This window comes from Pteropus vampyrus, unplaced genomic scaffold (assembly GCF_000151845.1).
Source record: "Pteropus vampyrus isolate Shadow unplaced genomic scaffold, Pvam_2.0 Scaffold7, whole genome shotgun sequence".
Classification (NCBI taxonomy): Eukaryota; Metazoa; Chordata; class Mammalia; order Chiroptera; family Pteropodidae; genus Pteropus; species Pteropus vampyrus.
In genome coordinates this window covers 11450087-11473203 of record NW_011888788.1, presented here as the reverse complement: position 1 = coordinate 11473203, position 23117 = coordinate 11450087, and the positions used below count along the sequence as shown (strand labels likewise).

The window sequence follows — 23117 nt, the reverse complement described above, 5'->3', positions numbered from 1 at the left end:
ACCCTTGTTCTGCACGCTTCCCTTTGCCCTTAAAGTTTCAAAAATACCAATTATTTGTTACTTTATATTGAAAATTTCTCTGTGAAATGTTCACTAGTCTCTTTCTCTCTCTCCCTCTCCCTCTCCCTCTCTCTTTCTCTCTCTCTTTTTGTATGTTTCTTGCTTTGGACCAATTTCTTATTTTGTACATATTACACTGTTTTGTATTCGATTGAGTTGTAATTGCATTACATTTATTCATTCAAATCACTGCTAAACTGTGAGCTCCTCAGTGGCACGGATACTTTTTTCTTATTTCTGTTTGTATTACCAGAGCAAAGCATATGGCTGTACATAGAGTACATACTCAGAAAATATTTGTTGAAAACAAAATGACTGTTACACTATTTAATTTTCATTTGACTTTTTAAAAACACTTGCCTCTTGGAATCCTCAGAATAGGCCAGATTTTTAAAAATACCCATTTCCAGATCATCCTCCAAATCAATGAAACCAAAATGTCTATGAGGTAAAAGGTGGACATTAGTATTTTTAAAAGATCTCCAGGTGGTGCCAATATGTAGTAATGTTTGGGAACCAGTAGCTTGGAGCCATTTTCCAGTCCCTCTTGGTGTTTTGTGTCAAAAGGGTTAAAAGAATATTTCCATGAGTAAGTCTTGCCTCTCCAATTATAATCCAAATGAAGGAGACACAAGCAAGACTGTGCAAGGTAGAGGAAGTTAAGAGTTCCAACAAACCCAACCCCTACCAAGGGCCCCACCCCCAGGTTCCAGACAATGTTCTTCTCTATTCCCTTGTGATGAATCTTAGAATCTATCTCTGGGATTTAAAGCAGGATCGAAAGGATGAGTTTAGATTATAAATTACTTTTCCTAGCTGAAAAAATATGACTAAATAATCATTGATAACAAATCTGCTTTAACTCATTAAAGGAATAATCAATGACATTATATTCTAGTCCTAGTTTCAATAGTTGAACAGATACTTCATATTTATTAGTTCAGTAGAACATGGAGATAGGCTTTTTTTTTTTTTTTTTACTGAAGTCTCTTAAAAATGTATTTAGGGAGATGAAATGGCTTGCAACATCCCTCTGCAAGCACTTGGCAGTACGTAAATTCTTCCCTCCTGTATGTGGATAGAGATGCATTCACATAGCATGTCCCTCACATTTGGTTAGTTTGAGACTTTAAACAGTGAATTAGAGCTTGGCCTTAAACACAGTTTTACTCAATAAATCAATTTTTAGTTACATACATCGAAAGACAAATCGTCTTATAAATATTCTTTTACGTGGAATTTGAAGTCATATCCACAATGATCTGTTGAGCAAATGCCTCTGTGTTCCACAGATGAAGCTCACCCCAAAAATACTTAACATTCTGTTGGAAATGACTATTTTGTGTCCCCTCTTTAAACCCCCTGCCCCAGTTTGTATCCTCCAACTCAGTTGGTGGTTTCAAACCAAGACTACAAAAGAATCTATAAGAGAACACCCACATTGCATCCTGCCCCTGAAGTGAGAACTTAGTTGAGAGTAATTCACAAAGAGTTGGAAAAAGACTACTCTCTCCCTTGCATTTCGTGCATGGCCAAAGGGCATCTACATTTGCTGTTGATGCTTTTCGTGAACATTAAACTCGCTTGCAGAATTTATTCTCCATTTCCCATCAGGAGAGTTATGCAACCTGAATCCTTAATGGACTTAATCAGCAGGATAACATGACATTTCCCCACTCTGGGATAAGTACAAGGCAGAATACAGAGACATATTAGAGACATGTCTGCCCTTGAGGATTTTATAATCTAGTTTTAGAGATGAGAAGGTCACAAAACTACCATAAGGTATAACATGTCTATTAAAGGGACTGTTTGGGTCAGGGCTATTTGTTTTCAACATAACCAAAGTCGTTCAAGTTTGGGTGCAGAACTGTTTTGCAGAAAGTCCAAGCAAAGTTAAACCCGCAGCTTCCAGGAAAAGCATACGAAGACAGCAGGGAAGTCTTGTCTTGTGTTTTGCTATATCATTTGCCTACTTCATTTTTCCTCTCTTGCCTGGCTTCCTTTAAATCTCTGCTCTCAGAATCACTATATGTCAAAACTTTCTTGAAGGTACCATTCAAAGGATAACCTAATTAATTTTATACTCAAACATATCTTAAAGGGGTAGATATTATTATCCCCTCTATAATCATCATCTTCATCATCATCATCATCATCATCACTATAAGCTAGCTCCTTCACTAAGCAAGTTCCTTATTGTCTAGCTTTACCACGATTCTGGAAAGAGAATTAAAAAAAAAAAGGACAATAAAAGGGCAGGAGTGAGAAATTTTACAAAAGGAAAGTAGTTTGACCATTTCCACATTACAAAATCACTTCGAAGCACTCATTCGAGCAGGGTCATGTGTAGATATGGCTCTTTTGCATTTTTAATTCAAGAAGATATCTTTCACTACATCTATATCCACAGGTACAAATAATTTTCTCTTTGAATTCCTGAGAGCCAAATCCAAATTTATTCTTGTCTCTTATTTAGAAAAAAACATATTGGATGCGACTGAACTAAATTTGAAGATCTTAAAAATATCCAGAATTCAAAAGTTTTCACCTGGAAGTATTTTTAAACATTTAATTGCATTGTAATGGATGTTGAGATTATTGGTCCTATACAGGAACAGATCAGCAAAAGAGAGTGAATGTTATTTGGCTTTAAGATGTAGACAGACCACCAATAAGATGTCAGATGAGATCATTTCAGTTTAAGGTCAATTTGAATTATTTCTCTCATAGTTTCATTAGAGCTGAGAGAGAGAGAGAGAGAGAGAGAGAGAGAGAGAGAGAGAGAGAGAGCGAGCACGCAATTCCATATTGTCCTGTGGAATAAGAAGAGACTTAAATGGAATAATCAGATAGGAATTTCCCATAATCTGTCAGGAAAGCCTAAAGAGTTAGCTAAGTAGAGAATGATGGAGTGAGAGAGAATAGATAAGTCAGTCTACATCAAAGCAATCCTTTCAAAAGAACTAAAATTAAAAAGACCTGATACTACCAGTTGATGTGGAGCAACTGAAATTCTCATGCGGTGCTAGCAAGAGTGTAAATTTGTACAAACAGTATGGAAAACTGTTAATGCTGACATAAGCATACCCTGTGATCCAGCAATTCTATTACTAGGTTTATGTATTCAACAGACATGTGAATATATTTCACACAAAGACATATACAAGTTTATTCATACTGGCACTATTCATTATAGCTCCAACTGGAAAATATCCAAATGTCCATTAATAGTAGAATGGGCAATTACATTGTAGCATAGCACATAAAGTGATACTATACTGCACTGAGAAAGAATGAACTCAAGTACATGTAACAAAATGGATGAAATCCACAAACACAATGTTGAACCTGAAGAAGCCAAACACAAAAGCTTATATACTACATGAATCTATTTACATAAAGTACCAAAACAGGCAAAAGCAATCCACTGACTGCCTGTGACCTCCTTGCTGGAGAGGCCACGTGGAGGGCTATTCAACAGTCCAGCTGAGCCCAGACTTCAGTCAACCTTGTCAAGGTACCGTACATGCGAGCGAAGATATCTTGCTTCCTCTAGACCAGCCCATCTGCCAGCTGAATACCAGAGTGTCCTCTGTCAATGTCTTGTCTAATGGAAGATTTATCCAGCCAAGCCTGTCCAAGTTCCTGATGAACAAAATTGTGAGCTACAGTAAAACGATTGTTGTTTTAAACTACTAAATCTTGAATGGTTTATTAGGCACTAATATATGACTGGAACACCTCCCAGTGCACCAGGGTTGAAATCTCCTCGTTTTCTCATCCTCATCTTTTCGCCTCCACACTGCAATGGAGACAACATGCTTGTGGTTGAGAATGTTGGTGTTGATCCAGACATCCTAGGTTCAGAGTCCCTCTCAGCAGAGTACCAGCAGGGTGGCTTCAGGCTAGAAACTCAACCGCTCTAAATCTCAGTTTGCTCATATTCCAAGTAAGGATTAAAACTAACCTATTTATCTGGTTGCTATAAGGCTTAAATACTGATGTAAAAGTTTACTATCTTAAGGAACTTCAAAAATTATGAATGCCATTTCCTATTAAATGTTTAGTATATGAATAGATATGCACTTTCAAAATATACCTGGAAAATATTTTAAACTAATTATGTGTCATTAAGACCTACAAAATTTAAAAAAAAAAAAAATTGTTTGGTACAATGAAAGTACAAAATATACAAACCTTGTTAATCAGTGAGCCCTGCAGATTTTTCTCTACAATTTTTCTCCCACTATTATTCTTCTTTCCATGTCTGCTACCATCATCCAGTTAAGTTATTCAGGATTTCTCATACAGGCCTCTACAATGATCTTCAAACTCATCTCCCACACTTTGCCCTTCTCCTTGACATCACACAGTGTTACCATGCTAATCTGCCTAAAACAAAATTTTAAACTCAGCATTTAAGGCCTTCTGTAGATGACCGTAGCTTCCTTTCCTAATATTTTCTATTATTCTCTTTCCTCTTACTCTCCCTCCCCTTTCCATCCCTTCCAGGACTCTCCCTCGTAGCAATGAACTCCTCATAGCAATGAATCTGAACCTCCTTTGTGACAAATGCCTTAAACAACTACAAATTACAGTCATTTGTAATTTTCTGAACCTCCCAAACACAATGCAAAACCTTTAACTCTAGCTTAATGTCTTGCACCTAGTGGGCATTTAATAAATATTTGTTTAATTGTACCAAAAGGCTAGACGTGAGCAAAATTTCTTAGAAAAAAAGGCAAACCTTGTTAAAAGTTTGCACATCAAACAAAATTTTTGTGTATCTAATCCATTTTGAAAGTGATTTGCATCTCAACTGATGAGAAATCACATCTATTTTTATAAACCTCTAAGAAAAGATATTTTACTGCTTCTTTCAGTAACAAATCCCAGTGTATAATAAGCTCTAATGTCAGAATAATCTTATTTCTCTCCAACCTAAATCCTTCATATTGCAGACTGAGCTATTTTTCACGAATTTTTCCAAGTGGAGATAAAGAAATAATTCAGTGGTCACTTAAAATTATCTGCCAATTTCCCCTTTACAATTAAATGTTCCTTCTTCCATCTATACAGTTAATGCAGGGGCACAATATTATCACCATCACTCACTAGTCCAAGGTGACTGTTCCAAGAGTAGGTGCTTGACCCAAGTTGGGCCAATAAATCTTTTCCCCAAGATTTTCTCTTCCCTAAGATCATAAAAGGAGCTTGAGATCAGCCTTTTTCCAGTGGCTGAGGATATCTGATATAAATTTCACAAGTTATCAGGTGTCATGCTTAATACTGTGGGGAGAAAGGCAAAACTGGAAGGAGAGAGAAGAAAGTTCCTATATAAGATCTGAATCCAGACAGAATTCTGGAGCCTGTTCCAGTCATTCCTGAGACTCATTCCTTGAATTTCCAAGGCTTGGTTGCTCAACCCCTCCAAGGATTCCTTTAGCTGTAAAGGTGCATTTTAGCTTTAGCTAGTTCTTGTGTTTCTGTCATTTGTGACCAAGATACTTCTCACCAAGCCATTCTCAACATATGATTTAATCAATCAGCAAGTATTTACTTTTTAAATATCATAATGGATATAGATGGTAGAAAAATTATACCAAGCTATTTCCTTTCTTTTTTTCTAAGAAAAATTAACTCAGTTTCCTTTACTATTACTCATTGCCACTGATCCATATTCCATAGCCATCTTCATCTTTTTTGTAATACCCTAGAACTAAACACCTTTATGTAGGAGCTGCCTGAACACTATGGAGCATTCCAGTGGCCTCCACAGTCCATAAGTTCTGTGTCCACCTTCACATCCTTCAGCTATGGGGCTTCTTAACGTGCTTGTTCCATAATCATTTCGTGGTCCTCTCTGCACTGTATGTTTCTCTTTAGAAAAAAAAAATAAAAGTTTATCATTTTCATTCCTTTCTCCTTTTTGGCTTTGGACAAAATAATGTAAGCCAATGTATGAAAGGTCTATTTCGTAGACTCAGCTACTGCTGATATGGCATCCCAAATGATTAAAGAGAGAGAAGAAAAGGGAATAAAATGAAAAAATCACAAACTGAAAGAGAAAGAATCATATCAAAGGAGGTTTTAAAAAGGAGGATAAATATTAGAGATTACTTAGAACAATGATTTGTAAGAAATAACTGACTCATGATCTGTAGAAGCCTGGGCTCCATAGGGTTACCTTTTATGTATCTGTTATGTTTGGGGAAAATGACTGTTGATGCCCAATGCTTAAAATAAAAGTGTATTATATAATAAAATTCTATACCAGGGATTGGCAATCTTTTTCTGTAAAGAGCCAGAGAGAAAATATTTCAGGTTTTGGGGCATTTGGTCTTCACTGCAACAACTCAACATTGTTTCTATTATTCATTGAAAAGCAGCTGCAGACTATACAATTGTATTCCAATATAGTTAGCTGTATTCCAATAACAGTGTACTTATAAACATAGGTGGTGAGTCTGATTTGGCCTATGGGCCATAGCTTGCCGACCCTGGTCCACATATAGTCAATATATATAGCAGAGCTTTATTTTCCGTAAAATATAATGCCTAAAAAGATTGGTAACAATAGGTTCCCACTAAATCTAGGGATTTACATTCTTTGACATAAGTTCCACATAGTATTACTGAATATCACATACTGTGTGTATATCTCTACCTACATATTTATCTAGATATAGACAGATAAATAGATAATTAGATAGATGTTAGACATATTACTTACTAAATTGAGTTAAGTAAGATTCCTGAGATTATGACTTTACGAGTCCAGAAGCTTGCTGATAGCAGAGCCTCTATCTTCTCTATATCTGTGTATCTAGCTTCCAGCATATGGCCTAGCTCATATAAAGGTATCTAGACCTCCAAAAATAAATTAATTCATAGTTCTCAGTTCCTCATCCCCAACCCCCTACTTTACGAATCCCTTAGTCATTTCCTACCTGCTCGCTAATAGTGGCCTGGGTCTCAGAAAACAAGTTCCAATCATTAATATATTCACTCAGCAAACACCGAATACTTGATGAGCAATTTGAATGCAGTCATTACAGTCAACAGAGATATTGGACATGCTTGGCAAATGTGTTTTATCACAGTTACATATACCTATGACATAGGAAATTTAATGGTAGCAATCTGGAATTTTGTATATACTTGATATTTGATTGCATTTCAGTTATTACAAATAATTCAGATCTATTTTGCTTCCACACAGGTGAAAGTTACATTAAAATATGGTAAGGATCTAGAATGGATGCAGAGTTCTTCCTGGTCTCTCATATGGTTCTCCTCCCAACACACATACACACACACACACACACACACACACACACACACACACTCACACGGAGAGTTCTCTTCTTACTGTTATATGATCGATTTCACTTTTTGGTCCTTGGATTGCTTATAATCCTAAAATTTATTATGTGCTGGAATTTGACACCAAAATTGAAATAAAATATTGCTTCAGAATTAACCAATTGCCATCACTATTTTATAAAAAACAAACAACAAAAATTCCTTGTTTAAGAGATTGCTCTACAAGCGGAACACCTCCTCATACTTATTTGGAGAATGCTTGTTTTTCAATGATCATATCATCATATTTTGAATGATTTCATCAAAAGAATGAAGTTACGTATCGTTAGCCAAATTCAAAGCACTAATGAGCATATTCGTATGAATTTTCAGAATAAAATGACTGCTTTATTTAAAGCAGACACTAGTGATGCCAAGTCTATATCTTCTTGACCATCCCACTTCAATGCAGACCCACTTCAATCACAACTACCAGCACCTGCTACATTGGCCGAGGACTCTCACTTGCTATTGGAGGCCACCGAGTCATAAACATGTCGTGGGGGAGTAAGTGCTCCCACAAGCAGCCCTCAAACAATGGCCGATGGGAATGGTGTATAAATAACTGAGCTCCTTTGTCCCTGGGTTGTCCACCTGTGGTTGGTGATGCTGGGGACATCTAATAAAAGGGGGAGCCCCTCTCCAGATTCTCTGGCAATGTCTCTAGACACCACATCTAAATTCTGTGATTCTAGGAAGACTAAGTCCTTTCTCCATCTTCAGCAAATTAATATTAATACTAACAATAACTAAAAGATGTTGCACATTGCACAGGTGTGTTCTTCATACCTAACAGTATTATCTAATTTTATCCTACTATTCTCTGAGGTGTCCATTTCCCACAGTTGTAGAAGGCTTGATAAGGCATCTTTTATTACATGCTATCCCCTCCCTGTACCACTTCCTCACTCCCTTTCTTTTGCTGCCCAAGGAAACTACTTGCGCTTGAATCTTTGACTTAAGTCTCCTCTGTGGAACCACAAAGTCAAAACCATAAACACAGTCCTTCTTACTGCACAAACCCAAGCACAATTCTTGCATGTCTATTTTTACCTTCCAAATCTAAACCTATTTTTATTCTGGTTTTGGACAAATCTATCTTAAAATGTTGTAAAGTTCTTGGGGGAACCATCTACAAAACATAATTAAAGTCTTCAGTATCCATACAGATTTGAAGAGCCTAAACTACATCCCATCCATTAAAAGTATAATCCGAGTGGCTTGGTGGAGTATGTGATTCTCTTTGGTAATATTTTCCCAATCTTTTCCCTTAAGTAACCTGAGGTTCTCCATCTCCTTAGATGACAGAAGTTATCTATATTGGAGATGTGTGTGTGTATGCGGCGGGGGGGTGGGAGGTACTGAGTCAAAAATATTACTTTAGAGCCAAATATTAAGGACATTAGGAATATGAAAGGTCCAGAACTTGCCTTTATGACATCTTCTCCAGATACAAATTATTCTTTTCCAATTTTTTTCTAAGTTGCCATTTGCAATGTTATATTTGGAAAAAAGTTAATCACATATTCATTTTAAATATTTTCTGCAATGACCCATTTTCAAACTGCTTAGAGAAAGTTTTTATATTTTCAAATGGTGTTTAATACATATAGAGGTTAAAGAGTTAATTCTTGCAATCTGCGTGGCCTGAATAACGAATTAGTGAATTCTAAGGCTTCTCGAGGCCATTCAAGCTAAAACAACCCCCACCGATGTCCATGAATCATGGCAAATCTGAACCTAGGAATCCTACTTCATTTGAGGCCAAGAGTCAATGCTTCGATTGTTCCAAATGGGTAGGAAAACATAATTTGAAACAGAGAAGAGACTTCTAATGAACAGGTGAAAATGACTCAATGAGAGCAAAAAGCAATCGATGAGTTAAAATATTCTACCCCAAACTGAATAATGTGAAAGCAGTCTGAAAGTTCAACCAAACATCTTCCTTGATTCCTAGACCAGCAATAACACATTGGCATCCTGGGTACCACATGGCCCACTTGTAACCCAGAATGTTGCCAGTCTGGACTAGATGGCTTCCATGACACTCTCTTAGAAGAGTCCATGGCACCTTTTATTAGGTGAACTCTAAAAGTCAAACTGATGGCAACCATCCCAGGCCTCAAAGTTATATTCCCAGAACTCTGAAACTCATGTGTCACTTTATAATACATTTTCAGGCATTATTTCTACTTTTATAACACTACCTTAACTTTTCTCAGTCTGTCCTCACTTTAAAAATATCATCAAACAGACAATGATGTTATCAAAAGCAGGTTGGTACCTTTAATAGCTTTTTGTCCACCTGTGGTTAGTGATGCCAGGGACATCTCATAAAAGGGAGAGGCCCTCTCCAGATTCTCTGGCAATGTCTCTAGACACCACAGCTAAATTCAGAAATAAATCACATGATTGATTTATATGACTCTAGGAAGACTAAGTCCTTCCTCCATCTTCAACAAATTAAAGTCAATAACTAAAAGATGTTGCACATCACGCAGGTATCTTCTTCAGATCTAACATAGCATTATCTAATTTTATCCTACTACTCTCTGAGGTAGGTACCATTCAGGTTAAGTACCAAGATGTCCTTGGCCCTTCTCTCACTCAACTGACCTAAATATCTAGCCTGGGTGGTTCTCCTTCTAGCACAAGATACAAAGTGATAATCTCTTCCTTGATGTCATCAGGCCCTGAGCTTTAACAGAAACACAATAAGGAAAACAAAGAAACAAACAAAAACAAAACACAACAAAACAAAAAATCCTACCTCATTCTCTTCCATCCCAAGCTCTTTGATTCCTCCCTAACTCAGTGGATGGTATATTCAACTAACCTAGGTTACCAAACCACGAAACAAGGCCTTTTCCTAATCCCTCTGCTCTTTTTTACACCCCATCTGTATGCAGTCACCATACCTTCTTAGTATCCCTTCCTTCACAGAAGCACTGCTTTAAATCAGTCCATCATCATCTTCTGCCCAAATCACCACATCGGCCTCCTACTGGACTTTCTACCTCTGCCTCAAACCGCTAGAATAAAGATTAATTCAGGTAACCTCCCTGCTTAAGATTATTGATGGCTCTCTAGAGACATCAGAGAAACAATCTTTTAACACACACACACACACACACACACACACACACACACACACACACACACACACACACAAGACCCACCTGATCTGGTTCTTGCCTACCTTTCCTGTTTCACTTTTTATTCATACTCTCTCCCACGCCCACAGAGACAATAACTGTTGCTTTTTTTTTTTTTTTTTTTAATGCCTGCATCATTTTTCCTTTATTTCTGAAACCCATGTCTCTATCCTTCACTTCTAGGAAAGCTTCCCTAGACTTTATCATCACACAACACAACCAGCACAGATGTCCTTCATTTCACTAAACATCTTGCAATAAATGAGCTATTCTCTTTCCTAATAAGAGACCACACATCATGTCTCCTTCCTCAGTAACTCCAGTTCGCATTACAGTGCCTGGCACATAGTCCTCACACTCCCTATTTGTGGGATGTATGAATGATGAATAAGATGGAATTCTCTTGCTAAAAAATATATGGCATCTGTACACCTTGCAGTTCCTAAACAGTCTGAAAACTGTTCACTTGTCTCCATAAGTATATTCATATTTATCAGTTCAATTTAACTACTACTTTTGTTTTGAAAAATAAGGTGACCATAGTCTTTTCATCTATTAGCCATTGTTGGATCAGTTTTGAGGGCAAATATTGTGATGGGACCTAGTTCATAAACCTTATTTGCCTAGAACAATTTTAATAAATTACTCTTTGGTTATCCTGAGAAAAGTTAAACTGAACTTTCCAAGCTCCAGACCAAATCTAGTAATTTTCATTCCTCTGTCTTGCCTAATCATGTCTGTTCTATCCCTGGTCTATTAAACAATGTTTCAGTTATGATTCTCTCACAACCTCATCAGCCCAACTGAGCCTAAACATGTGCTAGTAGAAAACAATAGATACAACAAACGCTGATAGAAAAATGACAAGATAAGAAACACAAAATCTGATAACCTGAAATGAAAAACAGCCCAGGAGGTATTATCCTGTAAAACAGAAACAAGAGTCTTGAGAACATTAGCCTCGAACCCAGAAATATCCCTGGAGAAATCACCATTCTAGCACAGCTAGGGACACAGATACTAACAATTTGCACTGGAGATCTGAAATGCCCTGTCTGAGCAAAAGGGAAGGAATCAGCAGTCAGAAAGAAGTAGATTTAGAAACTTGAATCCCATATGGGTACACCACTCAGGTAACCACGTGTGATGTGAGCAGCTCCATCAAATTGAAACACTGCAAATGGTAGGAGGCAAAGAATTTGAGGATACTTGGTGATATAATCCATTGCTTCCAGCTAGAGGAGGAAGAGGAATTTTACTAGCTTCCGGGACAGTAGAGAAGATTGTGTAGAGGCAAGAGAAGAGAGTCAATCAGATATAGAATTAAAGTTAGAGCCAGGCAAATCACAGGGCCAAAAAACAAATCAAGCCAGCATCTGAGGGTGTGGCAGGCAACCAGTGCAGTCACAGCCTGGGGAGGTAGTCAGAGCAAGGGGCTTGCTGAAGGTGAAGTATGGGTTATAGGTTAATAGTAATGAGCCTCCAGGCAAAAGTGCAAGAGTAGGTTTGAGCCCAAATGTAAAGAGACTTCTTTGATTTCTACTTGGTCCTAAAGAACGGGGAGCTAACAGTGGGAAACAAACTACAGCCACCAGAGGTATACGTCAATGATGCTGCCTTCATTTAACTCATAGCTGGTACCAGCTTTGCCCTTTGGTCCATGGTCTGCCTAGAGCTGATGCCTATTTTATTCCATTTTAGTAACTAAAATTATTCAGTTATGTCTGGTTTAAAACACAGTCATTTCTGGTTTAAAATAGTCTTTCTTGGGAATGTTTCATTTAAGTTCAGAGATTATTTTACTTCCATACTGCAGTTCAAAATTTCCATCTTAGGGCTTCCTTGTGCTTTTCATAGGCATTTCCTTGCCTTCTTCTCTGGGTCCTATTTCTAATTTCCCAGAGTGCTTATGCATGTATCACCTGGTTGTGGCAAGGATGGGTAGAGTGTCTGTTTGTCCACATAAAGGCCTCAGAGTGGAAATGAGAAAGAGTGGCCAATTTCCTCAGCTCGATGCAAGCTCTGCATAGTGGTGGGTGTGGTGGCTGGACTGTGATCACTTCCTTGCTGACCTCTTCTACTGATAACTTTCAGTGGTCTGGTCTCTTGAGCTGGTTGCATTGAGTACTGGCTCTCTGATGGATGACCCTTGGGTACCATCTGGAAATCTTTGTTGGTGCTTTCCTGCAGGAGTCTGGCCCTCCATTCTGCTGACAGTATCCTCCATTTCACTCTGAAGCATCAAAAGGACTCTAGCGAGCTTGCTGTACTCCATTTAGCTTTTGTGACCACTCTAGGTTTTTCCTGAAAAACTAGGAGTTCCCGCCTCAGCAACTTGGCCCTTAGAAACCTGAAAATGACTTTTGCCTTTACTGAAGTCTATCGTCTCTCTAAATTTTTCTTCTATGCCTTAGGTCAACAGTGTGCCAGAAATTTCTGCCTTTCTTCATAGGGAGAAGTGTGAAATTTGCTCAGGTCAAAGGATGATTTCTTAGACTCTATCTTCAGAAGCTACTCCATCCTGACCTCCATTTAAATATTTTGATGGCACAGGTACCCCTGCCTTTTGAGTAGACCTTGATGCAGTTTAGGGACAGCTGTCTTATTGGAACACTGAAGCCTACACATTGGCTGCCCAGTGAAGATGAAGGAAGGATCAGGAGCCAAAGAAAGGAGTAGCAAAGGCATGTTTCGGGGAACATGCTAAAAATCGAGGTATACCGGTTTATTTTTAAATTCAGAAGTAAGAATTATTAGGCAAAAATCTTTAAAAATTACAAAGTTTTCTCTTGCATTAAGACATGTGTATATCAGTTTGGCAAAGATCTTAGACACTTAATAAGATGTTAACACCCATTATGCTGTATCTTATCGGAATTCAGAGTCCCTGAGTGCTGGTTTGTTCCTTAAAATACATCAATATCTTCCAGTTTTGCAATTCTTTGATCTATTCCAACAACCTGGCTGTTTCTACTGCCTTTAATTGCACTGCCAGGCACCTGCAAACCACTTTGTATATGCGCAATACTTTTTTGTTTCAATGTTGCTTAAGATATATTTAGTGATAGTTAGTGATCTCAATTTAAGTTAAATTTCAACCATACATGGCATTGCCAATGCAAATAGCTCACCTGTGTTGACAGTCAGAGGAACAGATACCTGGAACACATGGCCCAATGTGCATGCTCACAGGTGATGCCATCTGGGCAGCTGGCATGTTTCCCTTTACTCCAATTATAAAATGAATTACAATTTCAGAGTTTTTCAAATGTGGGAAAAGACAGGAAATGCAGTGAACTACAGTAGTAACTGGGGGAACTGGATATGGGAGAAAATTATCAGAGAAAGAGTAATACATATTTTCACCCATAGGAATAAAATAATAAACAAATAATGGAAAACATGAACGGAATTTTCAAAATCTACCATTTGTTAAAACTTTCTGTTTGTTTGTCACTTTAGGTTAGGTACTTTACATTCATTTTATTTAGTTTTCATCTAACAGAATCTAGAAATAATTAAAGTGACTTTCTCAGAGTCACACAGAAGGAATAAGCTGAATTTCAACTCTAGCTTTCCTGTGGAAAACCAAAAAACAACAGCTTGTGCCTAGTAGCCTGGCTGATGTATACAACCTTGAGGTGATTTAGAATGAGGGTTACTCCTTTTTCCCATTCCCCATCCACCTGCTGGTCTAAAGTACAGTCACAAACAGTAACTATCCCTACAAAGTCACTATTGTAGCAGACCAGAAATCCATGCACAAAACAGCACCATTTGGACTCTCGTCTGTCTGTTTCTGGATTCAACTAACCTACACATTTTAAGGTAAAATGGTCAGACTTTTCATTCTTTTATGTCTTTATCAACAGGATTGCTAAGAGGCAGTCTCCACTGTGTGAAGATAGCCTCATAGTGAGTGGAATCAAAGATTTAAAGTCAGAAAGAACTGGGTTTGAATCCCAGCCACGTGACCTTATGCCAGATTAACTTCCAGAAGCCTCCTTTTTCTCATCAGTAGATTGGATCATTGCGAATAGCTTTCCTAGTTATTGTGAAGCTTAAATGGAATAATACATTAAAGTTCTAAACATGATGGCTGACACAAAGAAAAAACACCATATATAACTAAGGAGAAAAAATCCCTTATTTAAATTCAAGTGACTTTAGAGTATATAGGGTGAGAAAAAAGGAGATTCGATTTCTGAGCATTATACTACATCTCCTTAGCTATCTACCTGTTTAAAGCAGGAGGTACAGGTACCAAATCAAGTTTAAAGTAAGAGAATTTCTCTAGTATTATATAGGCAAGCCAAAATATAATGCTGCAGTGCTGGCATATCAATCTAAGATCTAAATCGCAAGAGAATAAGTAGACAAAACCGTTTGTAATTTTTAACAAATCTAAAAAGATCTGAGCAGATGCAAAACTTTAAAGCCATTAATTTCTGACTGTCTACAAACAGTTCAACAGGGTCAGCATGTCTGTCATTTTAATATAGCTTCTTTTGGCTATTGTACTCAGATTAGAATCTGAAATCACACTCTCTCTGGATGTATATGACAGAACACACTGGAGTTACAACTTGGTGCCAATGTGAGGCTGCTTCTCGGCAAGCCTGTCTGTCTGTCCCATTTTATTAGTAAGTGATGAGTAAATGCATTAGACACTGTTCTCTCAGAAGAATCTGTCCTATTTTCTGTAGCCAGAAACATGGGATGTTTAAAAGAAATTTCTAAAGTTTTATTTTTTTTGTATTCACTCCTTTTCGTCTAGAGGCACATTCTGAGGAACATTTTAAAAATGAGTGCAAGAAAACAACAGAGCCATCATTTCTATTCACTTTCTTCCGTAATATTGCCACTTTCATGACTATAATTCCTCTGGCCCTGACAAATAGCTAAAGCTATGGCAGCAGAACATTTCTTCTGTAGAATGTGGAAGTCTGCAGTCTCATTTATTTTGCTACATGTCCTAAGAATACATGATTTTTCTTTTAAATGTTACTTCTAAAAGAGCTTCATTGCAAAAGATATTTCTAGTACAGTCTGGGGCTTAATCAATCACCCTTGATTTTGCAGGCCTTAATGGGAGACGACGGAGATAATGTAATGTGCATTTATGCAAAGTTAGCCAAAAATGAGGTGGTGGAACAGCATCAGGGCCCATTATCTCCTAGAAGAGTCACCACAATAGAGGAAGGCAATTAGGTTAGAGTATTTTCTTAACCAGGCCAGAAGTAAAATCTTGGGGACAAGATAATGTTCAGATTTGGGCAACAGCCAAGAGACAAGAATTGTAAGCCATCATGACAGCTATCTTGCTATAGCTATGTTCGCTATACCCTAGAATTTGAAAGAAGACTGATTTTTTTTTTTTTTGGAATTAAAGCGAGGGGTCCTATTTGCTAAAGTAACAAATGGACCCATAATGTGCTATGGCCTGAATCTTACAAACATTGGTTTCTTTCTCAAAAACCGTAGGGAAATCTACTCAGCCAGTCAGTCACCATGAAGTTAGCTCATTGTGGGAAGTATGGCAACTTGTGTGTTGGGGAAGAGGGAACACAAGATGATGAGTTCCAAAGAGGCAAGGGTGGATGGGCCAGGGAATACATAAAAGAAAATGGGCCATGGTCAGCGTCTGAGAGTGCTCACAACACAGAAGCACGCATAAAACTATGCGTGTTGAGATAGAATGCATAATCCCCACAGTGCTGCTCGGGGCCTTATAAACATCGTCTAGCAACTGCTTAACTGCTAGACTTAGCACTCTGCCTACAATAGATGCAGAAATGCAATTGTTTAGAAGTAATTACAAAGCAATATTTAAACAAGAACAAATGAATACAGCGCACCCTTAGCATGTAAGTGGCGAAGCAGAGGGCGGGGGCGGTGGTCACAGCATGAAGGAGTAATCGAAGTCAGATGGAATTAATCACAAGAAAGTGTGGAGGGATGCTGGTTGGCATGTTAATTCCCTCAGGGCTGTGACCGGTGACCGCCCTACCAAGATAACTGTGTGGTCTTTCATGCACATCAACTTGGAGTAACAGAACAGACAAGGCACCCAGTAGGTGCTTGGCAAGTGCTCAGGACACTTATTAATAATCTCGTTGAGGAAGTCATATGTATAAAAAATGATTAGAGCATGAAAGCCAAGCTAGCAAGTGACTACGTAAGGTTGCATGGAAGAGGCGGTGTGCCAATGAAAAACACCTGGACAATGGAATCAGAAGGCAAGATTCCAATCCTGACTCTACCATCGGCTAGCTATGTTATCTTTAGACAGCTTTTGATTTTGTAACTTCTTTGAGACTCAGCCACATCATCTGTAAAACAAGACACTGATATCTACCTTAACACTTAGTTATGAGGACTAAATAAGATGCAACTTATAAGTGCAATGTCTAGTGCAGAGTAGGCTATCAACGAATGGTCGCTATGCTCTTTGGAGTACAGATCGATAGAAGTCTGCTAGGACTACAGCATAGGGCCCACTGTCTATGGGTATTAGGAGACCCAGAGGCCAGAATGGCCATTGCTTGCTGAGGATGGAAAACAGATTTTTGGCTAAAAGAAAAAAAAAGAGAGAGAGAGAAAATGGAGTCAATGAAAGTCTCAATCAACTGCACTGCCCTCCCTTAAATTGCAATGTTCTGTTTCTCTTCTACTTCCTACATGAGGCCAAAGGCAGGTCAGAAAAGCAACCATTTTTGCTGGTCCATGGCATTCTATTGCCAAAACTAGTTCAAAAAATGAAGAATGGGTTGCAGTGTAGCTGAAGTTGAGGTTTTGGTCACCTCCAAACCCAAAGCATGTGGTAAATTCAGAGAAACATGAGAGCTGAAGATAAAGGTGTCTACACACAGGTGCTTGTAGTGCATTGAATTGTGGCCCCCTCAAAATATATGAATGTGACCATATTTGAAAAAAAAAGGTCTTATCAGACATCTTTAAATTAAGGATCTTGAAATGAGATCATCCTGAGTTGTCTTGCTTGAACTTAAATTCAATGACAAATGTCCCTGTAAGACAAAAAAGGAGAAGAAACAGACAGAGGAGAAGGCTGTGTGAAGTCGAAAGCGGAGTTTGGAGTTATGCAGTCAGAAGCTCAGGAACGCCAAGGGCTGCCAGCAGCCATTGGAAGTGAGAAGAGGTGTGGAATCCATTCTCCCTCAGAGCCTCCAAAGAAACTAACCCTGCAGACATCTTGATCTTGGACTTTTGGCCTCCTGAACTGTGAGAAAAAAACATTTCTGTTGTTTTAAGCCTCCTGATTTATGGTAACTTATTACTGCAGCCCTAGGAAACTAAGTCAGTGACCTTAGGGGAAGGAATGAAGTGGCCACGATGGCAGGAGAAGCGAATTAGCAGCACATACTTAGGTTGCCTAGGAAAGTTATCTTCAATCTGCCCACATAATATTTGGGTTATGAGCTGGGGAGTAGTTTATGTTAAATAAAACTCTTAACATAATTTTGTAGTAAGAGTACTTGTTCTGCATTGCAGATAGTTCTAGGAGTGCTAGAAAAGGGGAGACTTAAGAAGAAATAGTCCATATGGCAATATTCCATGAAATTCATTACCTGGGGAAATCTATAAAAGATTACACAGATTACAATGCTATAGAATGAAGTAATATTACCTTTTAGGACTTGATGGCTATGGACTAACTATCTAGTGACCAATCTGAATCTCTCGAGAGGGTCACTAAGAAACTGAGCACCCACTGTATCCATTGTGTGACTGCAATTATTTAATTTATACTACAAAATTTAGCCTTTGCTTATCCTTTAAGAAACAGTCTAGAAATCAAAGATACCACAAAGCAGTGCAATTAAGCCAATAAAAAAGTAGCAGTTAGGAGCTGTAAGACTCTATATCCCCACTCCACCACTTCCTTCTATTTCTCATGACAGTCCTAGGGCATCACTGAGAGCTTGCAAGTAGTGGCATGAATCAGCCATCTCCCTTTTCAATCAAAAGGCAGGATTCTATGGAGATTCCTAGGGACAATTTGGATCTTGAATTCTCTGTATTCCAAATGAACTCAGAGAAGCATACAGATGCTTGTCTTGAGCAGCCTCTGGGCATCTGAGGCTAATAATGTGTTCCAGTTTAGTCAAATATGCCTTTGATATTGCGAGCTAATGGAGAGAAATCATATACACTTTCAAAATTTAGCAGGACAAATAGGAGCTTGTTTCTCAGTTCTGATACAATGGATATACCATATGCCTTGTTTTCTCCAAATCTTATTTCAGAAAATAAAGATACCATTGACAAACTCCCCTTGGTTCTTTCTTCCCTCATTTGACACATCTCACTTCCTTTCTTTCTTCCCTTCCTGCTGTTCAAAGACAAAGCAGCCTGGAGAGAGTGTAATTAATGAGTTCCATCTCATTGGCTCGGGGTGGGTGAACCACTGAAGCCAAAACGCCAAGTGGGATTATCAAGGGAGGATTTCATATCATTTGTTAATCTGCCTTTCTGCTTCTGGAGGAACAGAGCAGGTGAAAGACGAACAAGATGGAGTTTGGCCATCATCCCACAGGGATTGGGCATAGGGCGAAACAAACAAAAAAGAGTGCAGATGGGCAGCAGCAGGCACAGAGGGGATAGAAGCAAGAAGGTAAGAACTATGGGGAGCAGTAGAAGAAAAGGGCAAAAAGTGAAATAAAACATAAAAATATTTTAGGAGGCCGTAGGAAATCAAGTAAAGGAAAAAGGACAGTGAATGGAAGAAAAGCAACTTAAATGAACACAAGCAAAGGTATCTAGAATCTAGTGGGATTTCTAAAAGCCTAGAATGTCAGAGAAAGGGAAGGAGGTGAGGACTATGAGCAAGGTACTTGGGTTAATTATGCAAAAGGCTTAAAACTTAAATTTGTAGCCTATGGGAGAAGAGTTGTATCAGTCAGCTATTTCTGTAAAACAAACCACCAAAAGTCAGTGCCTTAAAAAATAACAATCTATTATTCTTGCCTCTATGGGTTGCCTGGTGGTTGGTTCATCTGGGTTGGGCTTGTTTGAAAAACTCTGTTTCAAGCTCGGCTTGGATCCTTAAGGCAGATTTGTCTCAGGTTTTTTTTCACAAGTGCTTCTTCTAGGACCAAGGGTGAGAGAGATAACAGCTACCCAGAAAAATATCTTTCTATGGCAATGACAGGACTCAAGTGTCAAGCCATTTCAAGTTTCTGTTTGTGTTATATCTGCTAACATTCCATTGACCATATTGTCTCGAGGCCAAGTTCAATATTAATGTGCAAGAAAATGCACTCTTCCCATGGAGGTAGCAGGGAGGGAGTACATAGTTGAAGAATATTCTAATCAATAACAGGAGTAAATGAGGAGGAGGAAATAGAAAATTATCACAAGAGGGCACTGAGATTGTGACAAGTTTGAATGAAGGACAATAATTCACAAAAATAGAACCACGATACAACTTTATATGCAGCATATCTATAAGGTCAAAGAACATCATACCCATTAACCAATATGAGAAGAAGAGGATTTCTAGTGTTCTTCCTCTGTTATTAACTTGTGCTAGAAAAGCATGTGGCTGTGTTAAGATTGGCTAAGCCATGGCCAGGTCATACCAAAATACCAAATTATACAATTTTCACACTCATATGGCATTTCTTTGATTCAGTCTCTGAGTATTGATTTTAACTAGCGGACACATTTATAATATCATGCAAATTCGTGTATCATTTAGAATTATAATTAGGTTGGCTTATAGAAATATTTTAGTAGAGATAATGTGTGAGATTTATAACACTGTAAAACAAGCTATGGTAGAGTTTAATCTATAGCAGAGTAGATACAGAAGGAAATGGCCAATGGCTTGAAAATATCAAGCTCTTGGGTCATTATGAACAGGAAAGAAAATATCACTGCAATTTCCCCAAATGTCTATAATTAGAGAAATTAGTATAATCAATGTATACCAATATTTCTCATAGATATGCTAAATTATATAACTCAAAATGTGTCAGAAGGCAATGGTGATATATGGACCCTAGTTTCAGCTCAGTTTAAAAATTAAAATATAGCCTCTGTCATGTTCCTTTAGTTTCTTGTGCCTCAGTTCCCAATTTTTTAAATAAAGTTGTTCTACTAGTTAATCTATAAGGTTACTTCAAGAAGTTTTAATTGAACATCTACTTATGACCTGATGCTGGGGGTGTTAGAATAAAATAGTCATGGCTCTGATCTCAAGGAATTCAAAATCTAGTGAGGTGGAACCCAAAACACATATGAATTTAATGTAGCAAGAGTCACATTGGGAAATATTTAGGAGGCCTTGAGAGGTCAGAGGAGAAAGAAGCCTAAGACAATAGGAAAGCTGAAACTTTTGTTGAGCTCTGGAAGATGGATGACAACTAATCAATTGAAGGGGAAATAAAACATCATAAGTGGAGGCAGAAACAACATAGGAATGGAGGCAGGAAAAGGTCTGATGTGTGTGAGAAATCAGAATTGTAGAGTTTGAATCAGGGATTAGCCTAGAGAAGAAGTCAAGAGTGAGGTCATGCTGATCCTTATACGCTGCTAAGGAGTCAACAATGAGCCACTGAAGAATTTTCAGTGAAAAAGTGTCATGGTAGATTTGCATTTTCACATGGCTCACACAATTGGAGGACAGATCTTAGAAGGACAAAGCTAGATGTAGAGAATCCAATTAAGAAGTAATTGTAATATAATAAATAAGAGATTATAAGAATCCAAACAAAGACTTTTAAATTAGAGACAGGAAAAGGAGACAGGTTGATAAATATTTAAAATGCAAAATTAGGGGAGATAATCAGTTCACTTTGAGACATGCTGAATTGATATGTCAGTGGAGAATCCAAGAAGAGATACCAGTAAGCATTGTCATTTACTTGTAATTAAGGAACAGGAAAACAAGATCCTTTGAATGACATCAGGAAGGTCTGATATGGTCTAAGAACTTGGAAACGTTTTTAGTGGATATCATTGGAGGTGCATTTCAGGAACCTTTAGACAATAATATCTATGTAACTAGATAGAGACTAAGACACATCTTAGAACAATTGCTTTTAAATTATAACCAAATCATCACCATATTTTTCCAAACTGGTATTTTCAAACGTATAATTTTATGTGAGCTAATACAGTATTCTTGTTATTAGCTAACAAATAATCAGTGTTTCATTTTACTTTATCCATTCTATTTGATTGTGTTTTCTGGGTCTATTTAATCCTGATTTACTCCTAAGGAAACATCAGGATTAAGAAACACACACACACACCCTGTTTTTCTGACTAAAGTCATCTGAAATAGTCTGTGCCCCCACGGAAGAAAGAGAATCAATACTCTTTTCATTTTGCATCTTTCTTTGGCCGCTGTGGGAAAACATGAAAAAATCTATATTACAAAGAGCGATGCTCCAAGACAGCAGAGTCAAGAATGCTCAAAGAGAGAAGGACTCACAACCTTCCACCCAGGCACATTTTCTCCTAATATGAAGGAAATAAAAGAGCACAGGTCATGTACTACATGTGTATTGCCTTGCAGGTAAATGAGAAAAGAAGGAAGTGGAAAGATTCAAGGGTCTGAAAAGATATACTAGTGGGGGGTGGGGAAATCACTCAACATTAGCTTTTTAGTTTCTAAGGGAAAAAAACACTTAAAGGAATATCTTGGAATAAAACAAATGCCTTTTGCTAGTAAAAAACCTCCATCCACCACATATCTGCTTATAATTCTATTTCCATAATGGTCACTACTTAAAAATAAGCATTAACTGCTAAAGTGAAATAAGGGTGGATACTGTAAAATGTGTCATGAAGTTCTTTCATCATAATTTTTGAGATTTATAACAGAAATACACAAATCTAAGCTCACCAGTTTTAATTAGTTATCAACATCCTTACAGTAAAGACTTTGCTCTATTATAGAAAAGTAAAAGACATCTGTTACTCTGGTATAATCCCAAAGGAACTAAGAATTTAAAAAAATGTGTTTAAGCAAGAATATGCTTACATCTCATAGCATATATTTGCCACCCTCGGAACACCGAGATATTCTAGGAAGGTTAACAATGACTCAGGTAGCACACGATTTCTGTACTATAACTTGGTAGAGATGGGTGACAATTGGTCATTGAGCCTACAAGTAGACATGTCCCATTTGGTCTTCTCATCCATTGGTACTTTCTTTTGAGATGGGGAAATCTGTGCTTCTCAAATCTGAGCATGCTACAGAATTGACTATACAAATAAAGCTGGTTAAGCTCTATTCTCAAAAATAGTTTTAATGTTTGAACACATACACTCTAACAAAAATTTAAAAATTAAAAACTCAATTGGTAATTTTGTTGTGTGGCCAGAGTTAAAAACTAGACCAATAAAGATGAATAAAAAGGAGAGAAGAAAAAAGAGAAAAGAAGGAAGGGAACCAAATATGCCCATTTTGACCAATTCTTATCCCTGTGTGTTGAAACTGTGGTTTCCAAAATTCTGGGCAACACTCTGGTTTGTGCCATTTCCTTTCCATTTCCATAC

At 37.8% G+C, this 23117-nt stretch overlaps 1 protein-coding gene across 1 annotated transcript in view; it reads right to left on the bottom strand.

The window, feature by feature from the left end:
* Positions 1–23117, bottom strand: part of MACROD2 (MACRO domain containing 2) — a 1889795-nt gene that overhangs the window by 359734 nt on the left and 1506944 nt on the right. The window lies entirely within an intron of this gene.